This window comes from Ovis aries, chromosome 1 (genome assembly GCF_016772045.2).
Source record: "Ovis aries strain OAR_USU_Benz2616 breed Rambouillet chromosome 1, ARS-UI_Ramb_v3.0, whole genome shotgun sequence".
Taxonomy (NCBI): Eukaryota; Metazoa; Chordata; class Mammalia; order Artiodactyla; family Bovidae; genus Ovis; species Ovis aries.
Window position 1 is genome coordinate 166,969,332 of NC_056054.1, and position 10,924 is coordinate 166,980,255.

Genomic DNA, 10,924 nt, shown 5'->3' on the forward strand with positions numbered 1-10,924 from the left:
GTTGGTCATAACCTTCCTTCCAAGGAGTAAGCATCTTTTAATTTCATGGCTGCAGTCACCATCTGCAGTGATTTTGGAGCCCCCAAAAATAAAGTCTGACACTGCTTCCACTGTTTGCCCATCTATTTCCCATGAAGTGATGGGACCAGATGCCATGATCTTCGTTTTCTGAATGTTGAACTTTAAGCCAACTTTTTCACTCTCCTTTTTCACTTTCATCAAAAGGCTTTTTAGTTCCTCTTCACTTTCTGCCATAAGGGTGGTGTCATCTGCACATCTGAGGTTATTGATATTTCTCCTGGCAATCTTGATTCCAGCTTGTGCTTCTTCCAGCCCAGCGTTTCTCATGATGCACTCTGCGTATAAGTTAAATAAGCAGGGTGACAATATAAAGCCTTGACGTACTCCTTTTCCTATTTGGAACCAGTCTGTTGTTCCTTGTCCAGTTCTATCTGTTGCTTCCTGACCTGCATATAGGTTTCTCAAGAGGCAGGTCAGGAGGTCTGTATTCCCATCTCTTGAAGAATTTTCCACAGTTTATTGTGATCCAGTCAAAGGCTTTGGCATGGTCAATAAAGCACAAATAGATATTTTTCTGGAACTCTCTTGCTTTTTTGATGATACAGCAAATGTTGGCAATTTGATCTCTGGTTCCTCTGCCTTTTCTAAACCCAACTTGAACATCTAGAAGTTCACAGTTCACATATTGCTGAAGCCTAGCTTGGGGAATTTTGAGCATTACTTTACTAGTGTGTGAGATGAGTGCAGTTGTGCTGTAGTTTGAATATTCTTTGGCATTGCCTTTCTTCACGATTGGAATAAAAACTGACATTTTCCAGTCCTGTGGCCACTGCTGAGTTTCCAAATTTGCTGGCATATTGAGTGCAGCACTTTCACAGCATCATCTTTCAGGATTTGAAATAGCTCCACTGGAATTCCATCACCTCCACTAGCTTTTTTCATAGTGATGCTTTCTAAGGCCCGCTAGACTTCACATTCCAGGATGTCTGGCTCTAGGTGAGTGAACATACCATCGTGATTATCTTGGTCATGAAGATCTTTTTTCTACAGTTCTTCTGTGTATCCTTGCCACCTCTTAATATCTTCTGCTTCTGTTAGGTCCATACCATTTATGTCCTTTATCGAGCCCATCTTTGCATGAAATGTTCCCTTGGTATCTCTAATTTTCTTGAGGAGATCTCTAGTCTTTCCCATTCTGTTGTTTTCCTCTATTTCTTTGCATTGATCACGGAGGAAGGCTTTCTTATCTCTTCTTGCTATTCTTTGGAACTCTGCATTCAGATGCTTATATTTTTCCTTTTCTCCTTTGCTTTTTGCTTCTCTTCTTTTCACAGCTATTTGTAAGGCCTCCCCAGACAGCCATTTTGCTTTTTTGCATTTCTTTTCCATGGGATGGTCTTGATCCCTGTCTCCTGTACAATGTCATGAACCTCAGTCCATAGCTCATCAGGCACTGTCTATCAGTTCTAGTCCCTTAAATCTATTTGTCACTTCCACTGTATGATCATAAGGGATTTGATTTAGGTCATACCTGGATGGTCTAGTGGTTTCCCCTACTTTCTTCAATTTAAGTCTGAATTTGGCAACAAAAGTTTATGATCTGAGCCACAGTCAGCTCCCGGTCTTGTTTTTGCTGACTGTGTAGAGCTTCTCCATCTTTGGCTGCAAAGAATATAATCAACGATTTCGGTGTTGACCATCTGGTGATGTCCACATGTAGAGTCTTCTCTTGTGTTGTTGGAAGAGGGTACTTGCTATGACCAGTGCGTTCTCTTGGCAAAACTCTATTAGCCTTTGCCCTGCTTCATTCCATATTCCAAGGCCAAGTTTGCCTGTTACTCCCGATGTTTCTTGACTTCCTACTTCTGTATTCCCATCCCGTATAATGAAAAGGACATCTTTTTTGGGTGTTAGTTCTAAAAGATCTTGTAGGTCTTCATAGAACCATTCAACTTCAGCTTCCTCAGCATTACTGGTTGGGGTATAGACTTGGATTACTGTGATATTGAATGGTTTGCTTTGGAAACGAACAGAGATCATTCTGTCGTTTTTGAGATTGCATCCAAGTACTGCATTTTGGACTCTTTTGTTGACCATGATGGCTACTCCGTTTCTTCTAAAGGATTCCTGCCCACAGTAGTAGATATAATGGTCATCTGAGTTAAATTCACCCATTCCAGTCCATTTTAGTTCGCTGATTCCTAGAATGTCAACGTTCATTCTTGCCATCTCCTGTTTGACCACTTCCAATTTGCCTTGATTCATGGACCTAACTTTCCAGGTTAATGATGCACAGATGAATACCCTGCAGGTAAAATCTAAAATCTCATTTTGCCATCACTTGTGCTAAAGCATTTGCATACATCAATTTCTTCAGTTTACTACATCTCTATTAAGTAAGTGCTGAAGTATTGCAAAATGACTGCCAGGAGTGGAGTTCTTTGCTTGGCTGCCACCTATTGGGGGTGGAGAGGTGGATTGGCTGCCGATGGTGGCTAAGAAAATCTTGTCTGGAGAAGGCACCTCTCTGCCCAGGCCCACCAGGAGGGCCAATGCCTGGATCGCTTGAACGCTTTGTGATGCTAGATATTTCAGCATTTGATTTGTTGTTCAGTCACTCAGTGATATCCAACTCTTTACAACGCCATTGAATGCAGCATGCTAGGCTTCCCTGCCCTTCACTATCACCCAGAGCTTGCTCAAACTCATGTCCATAGAGTCGATTGTACCATCCAACCATCTCATCCTCTGTCATCCCCTTCTCCTCCTGCCATCAATCTGTCCCAGCATCTGGGTCTTTTCCATTGAGTCAGCTCTTTCCATCAGGTGGCCAATGTAATGGAGCTTCAGTTTCAGCATCAGTCCTTCCAATGAATATTCTGGACTGATTTTCTATTGCATTGACTGGTGTGATCTCCTTTCAGTCCAAGAGACTGTCAAGAGTCTTCCCCAGCACCACAGTACTAAAGCATCAATACTTTGGTGCTTAGCTCTCACATCCTTACATGACTACTGGAAAAACCATAGCTTTGTCTGTACAGACCTTTGTCAGCAAAGTGATCTCTCTGCTTTTTAAAGTGCTTTGTAAGTTGCTTATAGATTTTCTTCCAAGAAGCATGTGTCTTTTAATTTCATGGTTGCAGTCACCATCTGCAGTGATTTTGGAGCCCAGTAAAAGAAAATCACTGTTTCCATTGTTTCCCCATCTATTTGTCATAAAGTAATAGGACTGGATGCTGGAGAAGGCAATGGCACCCCACTCCAGTAATTCTGCTTGGAAAATCCCATGGACGGAGGAGCCTGGTGGGCTGCCATCTATGGGGTGGCACAGAGTCGGACACCAGTGAAGCGACTTCACTTTCACTTTTCATTTTCATGCATTGGAGAAAGAAATGGCAACCCACTCCAGTGTTACCTAGAGAATCCCAGGGACGGGGAGCCTGGTGGGCTGCCCTCTATGGGGTTGCACAGAGTCGGACACAACTGAAGCAACTTAGCAGCAGCAGCAGCCATAATCTTAGTTTTTTGAATGTTGAGTTTTAAGCCAGCTTTTTTACTCTCCTTTCACCTTCAACAAGAGGCTCTTTAGTTCCTCTTCTGTTCTTGCCATAAGGGTGCTGTCATCTGCATACCTGAGGTTGTTAGTATTTCTCCCTGCAATCTTAATTCCAGCTTGTGCTTCATCCAGTCCGTTACTTCATATGATGTACTCTGCATGTAAGTTAAATAAGCAGTGAAATGAGTGCAACTGTGAAATGAGTGCAGTTGTGTGGTGGTTTGAACATTCTTTCACATTGCCTTTCTTTGGGACTGGAATGAAAACTGACCTTTGCAGTCCTGTGGCCACTGCTCATTTTTCCAAATTTGCTGACACATTAAGTGCAGCACTATAACAGTGCCATCTTTTAGGATTTGAAACAGATCAGCTGGAATTCTATCACCTCCACTAGCTTTGTTGGTAGTGATGCTTCCAAAGGCCCACGTGATGTCACACTCCAAGATGTCGAACTCTAGGTGAGTGATCACACCATCATGGTTATCTGGGTCATTAAATCTTTTTGTACAGTTCTTCTGTGTATTCTTGCCACCTCTTTGTAATATCTTCTGCTTCTGTTCAGTCAATACTATTTCTGTCCTTTATTGTGCCCATCTTTGCATGAAATGTTCCGTTGGTATCTCTAATTTTCTTGAGATCTCTAGTCTTTCCCATTCTGTTATTTTCCTCTATGTCTGCATTGTTTCTTAGGAAGGCTTTCTTCTCTCTCCTTGCTATTCTTTGGAATTCTTCATTCAGATGGGTATATCATTCCTTTTTTCCTTTGTCTTTTGCTTCTCTTCTTTTCTCAGCTATTTGTAGGGCCTCCTCAGACAACTGTTTTGCCTTTTTGCATTTCTTTTTCTTATGGATGGTTTTCATCAGTGCCTCCTGTACAATGTTATGAACCTCCATCCATAGTTCTTCAGGCACTCAGACTATCATATCTAATCCTTTGAATCTCTTCGTCACTTCCACTGTATAATTTAGGTCATACTTGAATGGCCTAGTGGTTTTCCCTTTTCTTCAATTTAAGTCTGAATTTGGCAATAAGGAGTTCATGATCTGATCCACAGTCAGCTCACAGTCTTGCTTTTGCTGAGTGTATAGAGCTTCTCCATCTTTGGCTGCAAAGAATATAACCAATCTGATTTCAGTATTGACCATCCGGTGACGTCCATGTGTAGAGTCTTCTCTTGTGTTGTTGGAAGAGGTTGTTTAATACGACCAGTGCATTCTCTTGACAAAACTCTGTCAGCCTTTGCCCTGCTTCATTTTGTACTCCAAGGCTATAGTCCAGCATTTGATGGAGAGTGGCAAAAGTCAATCCATGAATAGTGTAGGAGACGATATTCGACTAGAAAACAAATACAATGATTGATTTATGCTGCTAGTTGGAGCTCAGGGCAGGTTGCTCCAAATTATGCCTCAATAACATATGGGTTAGTTTGAATTCAGTTTACTTGAAAACTGGTAGGTGCAAGAAGGTTACTTTGAGCTTCCTGTCTGTCCACCTGAAAGCAGGAAATAAAACTGTCACACTTTCTTGCTGTACAGTAGCAAAGGTAGGAAGACATCATTATTACCAGAGACAGGGAATTCATGGCAGAGAATTTTGGGTAAGCAGACTTTGATATTTCTTTACTAATTTACTACTCAAAGCCCAAGCTTTGCTTAAATTCCTTATCAATTTTTATTGTTCCTTTGTCTAAAAAATATAAAAGCTGTCTGCTTTGGCCACTTCTTACTTAGGACTTAACTCTATGTGAGACCTCTGTGCACATGAATTAAATTTGTTTTTCTCCTATTTATCTGTTGTGTGTTAATTTTATTATTAGTTCAGCCACAAGAAGTCAGGATGGGTAAAGTAGGAAATTTGCCTCTCCTGGACACTTTGTATAAGCAACTCACCCTAAAAATGTGGTAGAAGAGATATGGAAAGTCCAGCAAGGTTGCTGACTAATTAAGAAAGTGGCATATCTGTTGGAAACTTTCTCAGGAATGAATTAACAGATCTGAATAGAATTAAAGAACTAAAAGAAAGAGAAGGACTATGACAGCCTGACCAGTTCTGACCAGCTGTTGAGAATACCTGGTATACTTAGATGAATTTTTCTAAATAGACTGAGGTAGAACTTGAGTGCGGAGAAGGCAATGGCACCCACTCCAGTACTCTTGCCTGGAAAATCCCATGAACAGAGGAGCCTGGTAGGCTGCAGTCCATGGAGTCACTAAGAATCGGACACAACTGAGCAACTTCACTTTCACTTTTTACTTTCATGCATTGGAGAAGGAAATGGCGACCCACTCCAGTGTTCTCGCCTGGAGAATCCCTGGGACAGGGAGCCTGGTGGGCTGCTGTCTATGGGGTCACACTGAGTCGGACACGACTGAAGCAACTTAGCAGCAGCAGCAGCAGAACTTGAGTGCAGCATCCTAAACGATGATGTTGTTAAAGTACTATACTCAATATGTCAGCAAATCTGGAAAACTCAGCAGTGGCCATAAGACTCAAAAAGGTCAGTTTCCATTCCAATACCAAAGAAAGGTAATGCCAAAGAATGTTCAAACTACTTGGCCACAGGACTCAAAAAGGTCAGTTTCCATTCCAATACCAAAGAAAGGTAATGCCAAAGAATGTTCAAGCTACCACACAAGTTTGCTCATCTCCCACGCTAGCAAAGTAACGCTCAAACTTCTCCAAGCCGGGCTTCAACAGTATGTGAACTGTGAACTTCCAGATGTTCAAGCTGGATTTAGAAAAGGCAGAGGAACCAGAGATCAAATTGCCAACATCCACTGGATCATCGAAAAAACAAGAGAGTTCCAGAAGAATATGTTTTATTTACTATGCCAAAGGCTTTGACTGTGTGGATCACAACACACTGTGGAAAATTCTTCAAGAGATGGGAATACCAGACCACCTGACATGCCTCCTGAGAAATCTGTATGCAGGTCAAGAAGCAATAGTTATAACCAGACATTGAACAACAGACTGGTTCCAAATCGGGAAAGGAATACGTCAAGGCTGTATATTGTCACCCTGCTTATTTAACTTATATGCAGAGTACATCATAAGAAATGCTGGGCTGGATGAAGCCCAAGCTGGAATCAAGATTACCGGGAGAAATATCAATAACCTCAGATATGCAGATGACACCACCCTTATGGCAGAAAGCAAAGAGGAACTAAAGAGCCTGTTGATGAAAGTGAAAGAGGAGAGTGAAATAGTTGGTTTAAAACTCAACATTCAGAAAACAAAGATCATAGTATCTGGTCCCATCACCTCATGGCAAATAGATGGGGAAACAATGGAAACAGTGACAGACTTTGAGGGGCTCCAAAATCACTGCAGATGGTGACTGCAGCCATGAAATTCAAAGACGCTTGCTCTTGGAAGAAAAGTTATGACCAACCTAGACAGCATATTAAAAAGCAGAGACATTACTTTGCCAACAAAGGTCCGTCTAGTCAAAGCTATGGTTTTTCCAGTAGTCATGGATGGATGTGAGAGCTGACTATAAAGAAAGCTGAGGGCCAATTGTGCTTTTGAACTGTGGTGTTGGAGAAGACACTTGAGAGTCCCTTGAACTGCAAGGAGTTCCAAGCAGTCCATCCTGAAGGAAATCAGTCCTGAATATTCATTGGAAGGACTGATGCTGAAGCTGAAACTCCAGTACTTTGGCTACCTCATGCGAAGAACTGACTTATTGGAAAAGACCCTGATGTTTGGAAAGATTGAAGGCAGGAGGAGAAGGGGATGACAGAGGATGAGATGGTTGGATGGCATCACCGACTCAGTGGACATGTGTTTGAGTAAACTCCGGCAGTTGGTGATGGACAGGGAAGGCCTGGCGTGCTGCAGTCCATAGGGTCGCAAGGAGTCCATAGGGTCGCAAGGAGTCAGTCACAACTGAGCGACTTAACTGAACTGAAGTCACAGGGAAATTTATAAAACATGAAAATACCAGTCTCAAATCCATGTACAGTATATATCCATTTTTGTTTAAAAAAATGAGGCAGGGAGTCCAGTGGATAAAAATAGTTTAAAAGGAAATACACTAACATGTTACCAGTGACTATCTCTGGGTAGGGGAATTATGGAAGATTTTTATATTTACTTTTTGCTTGCCTGCATTTTACTAAGATTTTTACAGTAACTTTTTTTTCTTTAAAGCTGATACATGCTACATTGTTTTAAAATAAAAAATATATCCTGAAGGACAAAGAGAACAACTAAAGATATATTTAGACTCCTTTGGAGGTTATTTTTTGCACTCTTGAAAACGTTTGTAACATTGTGAGCTCAAACAACTGTGTAAGAAAGCTATTCCGATAATTACTATAGTTAGATCACTTATATCAGCAACACTGGCATATGCCCTATATGAGAGACATATAATTTACTGTTACTCTGAATTTTCTTTCTCTTCAGGTAAATTTTTTTCTGAATTGGCCAAATTTGTCCTATCTCTGGCTCATGTCAATGGAACCCCAAATGAGGTGGACAATCATATATAATTACTGAATGAAGACTTCAGTATTTAATATCTAGCTGGAAGTTGAATACTTCTCTCCCCCCTTTATTAGTCAGGGTTCTCCATGTGCACAAATATAGGAAGAGGTTTCTTTTAAGGACCTGGCTCACATGATTATGAAGCCTAGGGTTTACACAATCGGCAGGGTTTGCGGGCAGGTTGAAGAAAGTGCAAGGAGCCACTGTTGCAATTCAAGTCCAGAGCCTGTCTGCCTGAGAGTTCCATGCTATTCCTGGAGGTCAGTCTTTTGTTCTAAATATTTAGATCTGCAGCTGATTGGATGAGGCTGACCCACATTATGCGCAGGACAATCTCCTTTACTTAAAGTCTGCCAGTTTAAATGTAAGTCTTATCCCAAAACACTCACAGAAGGCATCCAAAATAACGTTTGATCATATATCTGGGCACTATGGCCCAGCCAAGTTGACACATAAAATTAACAATTACACCACTTAAAAAAAAATGAATTAAGTTGGGAGGGAGGGATAGAAAGTAAAACTACCACTCTTATAGAAATGAACTTTTTGAGCTTTTAAGACCTTAGTCTTCCAAGTATAAATTAAAATTACATTTTATTTAAACATTTGCTTAATTTTCAACTGGAAATATGATAAATCACTTACATAGGTTTCACTGACTTTAGAAGCACTCCAAAAGAGATGATTAAATAAAACTGTCAAGGCTTCCTTTATTATTTAAAAAAAAATTTTTTTTAAAGCTTATTATACTTTTAATGAAAAGTCAGTTTCTTCCCAGTTTGATAAAGGCATCTGAAAAGTATATCACAGTGACTTTATTTTTGAAATGTAGTTATACTTTCACCCCTTCTTTTTCTCAGATTTTAGCTGATATATGGGAGGAACAAAAGTGTTTTGTATCTCATCTTCAGATGGCGAACTCTTCTACATTATTTTGGCCCTGATATTTCATGCTATTTAGGACTGATGCTTTAAGACTGCTCTGATAGCCTTTGTATAATCTCACTGCTTTGGAGAATGGTGGGCTGGCAATCATTCACTGGCTCTGAAACCGTGTAAATCAGATTGGGACTTGAATCCATAGTCTTTTAACTAAGATCACACCTGGTGTCAGGACATAATGAACCTCGGGTTCTTGATGTCTCATTGCATAAAGAATTCAGTGAGAGACAAAGTGATAAGTAAAACTTTATTTTCCTGGGCTCCAAAATCACTGCAGATGGTGACTGCAGCCATGAAATTAAAAGGCACTTGTTCCTTGAAAGAAAAACTATGACAAACCTAGATAGTGTATTAAAAAGCAGAGGCATTACTTTGCTGACAAAGGTCTGTATAGTCAAAGCTATGGTTTTTCCAGTGGTCATGTATGGATGTGAGAGTTTGACCATAAAAAACGCTGAGCAGTAAAGAATTGATGCTTTTGAACTGTGGTGTTGGAGAAGACTCTTGAGAGTCCCTTGAGCTGCCAGGAGATTAAACCAGTCAATCCTAAAGGAAATCAACACTGAATACTCTTTGGGAGGACTGATGGCTGAAGCTGAAGCTCCAATACTTTGGCCACCTGATGCAAAGAGCCAACTCTTGGAAAAGACCCTGATGCTGGGAAAGATTGAAGGCAGGAAGAGAGGGGATGACAGAGGATGAGATGGTTGGATGGCATCACTGACTCAGTGGACGTGAGATTGAGCGAGCTCCGGGAGATGGTAAAGGACAGGGAGACGTGGCATGCTGCAGTCCGTGGGGTCACTAAGAGTCACACACAACCGAGGGACTGAACAACAAACCTTCACATAAACACAAAAAGTCCCATAAAAAAAACATAAATCAGATAAAAAGCTTTTTATTGTAAAAGGCACATTTGCAAAATTTTTAGTATCAAAATTCTTTAGATTAATAACATCTTAGTTTTAAAATTTTGAAGTTATTATACTTACTTCTTTCAAATATAAATTCTCACCCTAATTAGAAAATCTCTTCTGTTTGTCAAGAGAAATGGCACTATCCAAAATGTTGGTCCAGTTTTCTGTCTACTTAGTCTCTTAACTTCATGTTATTTAAACTTGTACATAGTGCTCTCCTGAAACTACTCTGTAAAAGGTTACCATCTACTATTCCAACAGTCTCCTTCCTACAACTATTCTACCTTTCAATTCATTCTTGTCATATGAGCAACTTAACATTTCTGAAACACGTTTCATTTTGTCAGTCCCCGAATCAATAGCACCAAGTGAAAACTAGTGGAATGAATAGTGGGAAGTAGGGTGAGGCCAGGTTATGGCTGCCCTAGAAAGTTAAATTCTGAGAGGGAAGGTTTTGAGGAGGGAATTAATATAATAAAAGGTGTTGTTTTACTTAGATCATGCTAGTTCATGGGGTCGCTAAGAGTCGGACACGACTGAGCAACTTCCCTTTCACTTTTCACTTTCATGCACTAGAGAAGGAAATGGCAACCCACTCCAGTGTTCTTGCCTGGAGAATCCCAGGGATGGGGGAGCCTGGTGGGCTGCCATCTATAGGGTCGCACAGAGTCGGACATGACTGAAGTGACTTAGCAGCAGTAGTAGCAGTAGCAATGGGCAGATGAATTAGAGATGGGAAGATGAGTCAAGGCGATCAGCTGTTGCAGAAATCAAGTATACTGCACTGATAGAAGGGCAAGTCTTGTGGGGTCTGGGCTGGCCAAAAAATGCTGCCTTGTTGAGAAGTTCATGGCATTGTTCAGTAGAATTCTCCAAATTGCCTGGAGAGTGCAGTGCAGGGTTTAAGGAATACACAAAATGAAGCAATTTAGTTAAAGTGTAGCAATTTGATTTTGGATGCAAAGGCTGAAGTACAAAAGTGTCTGTGGTATG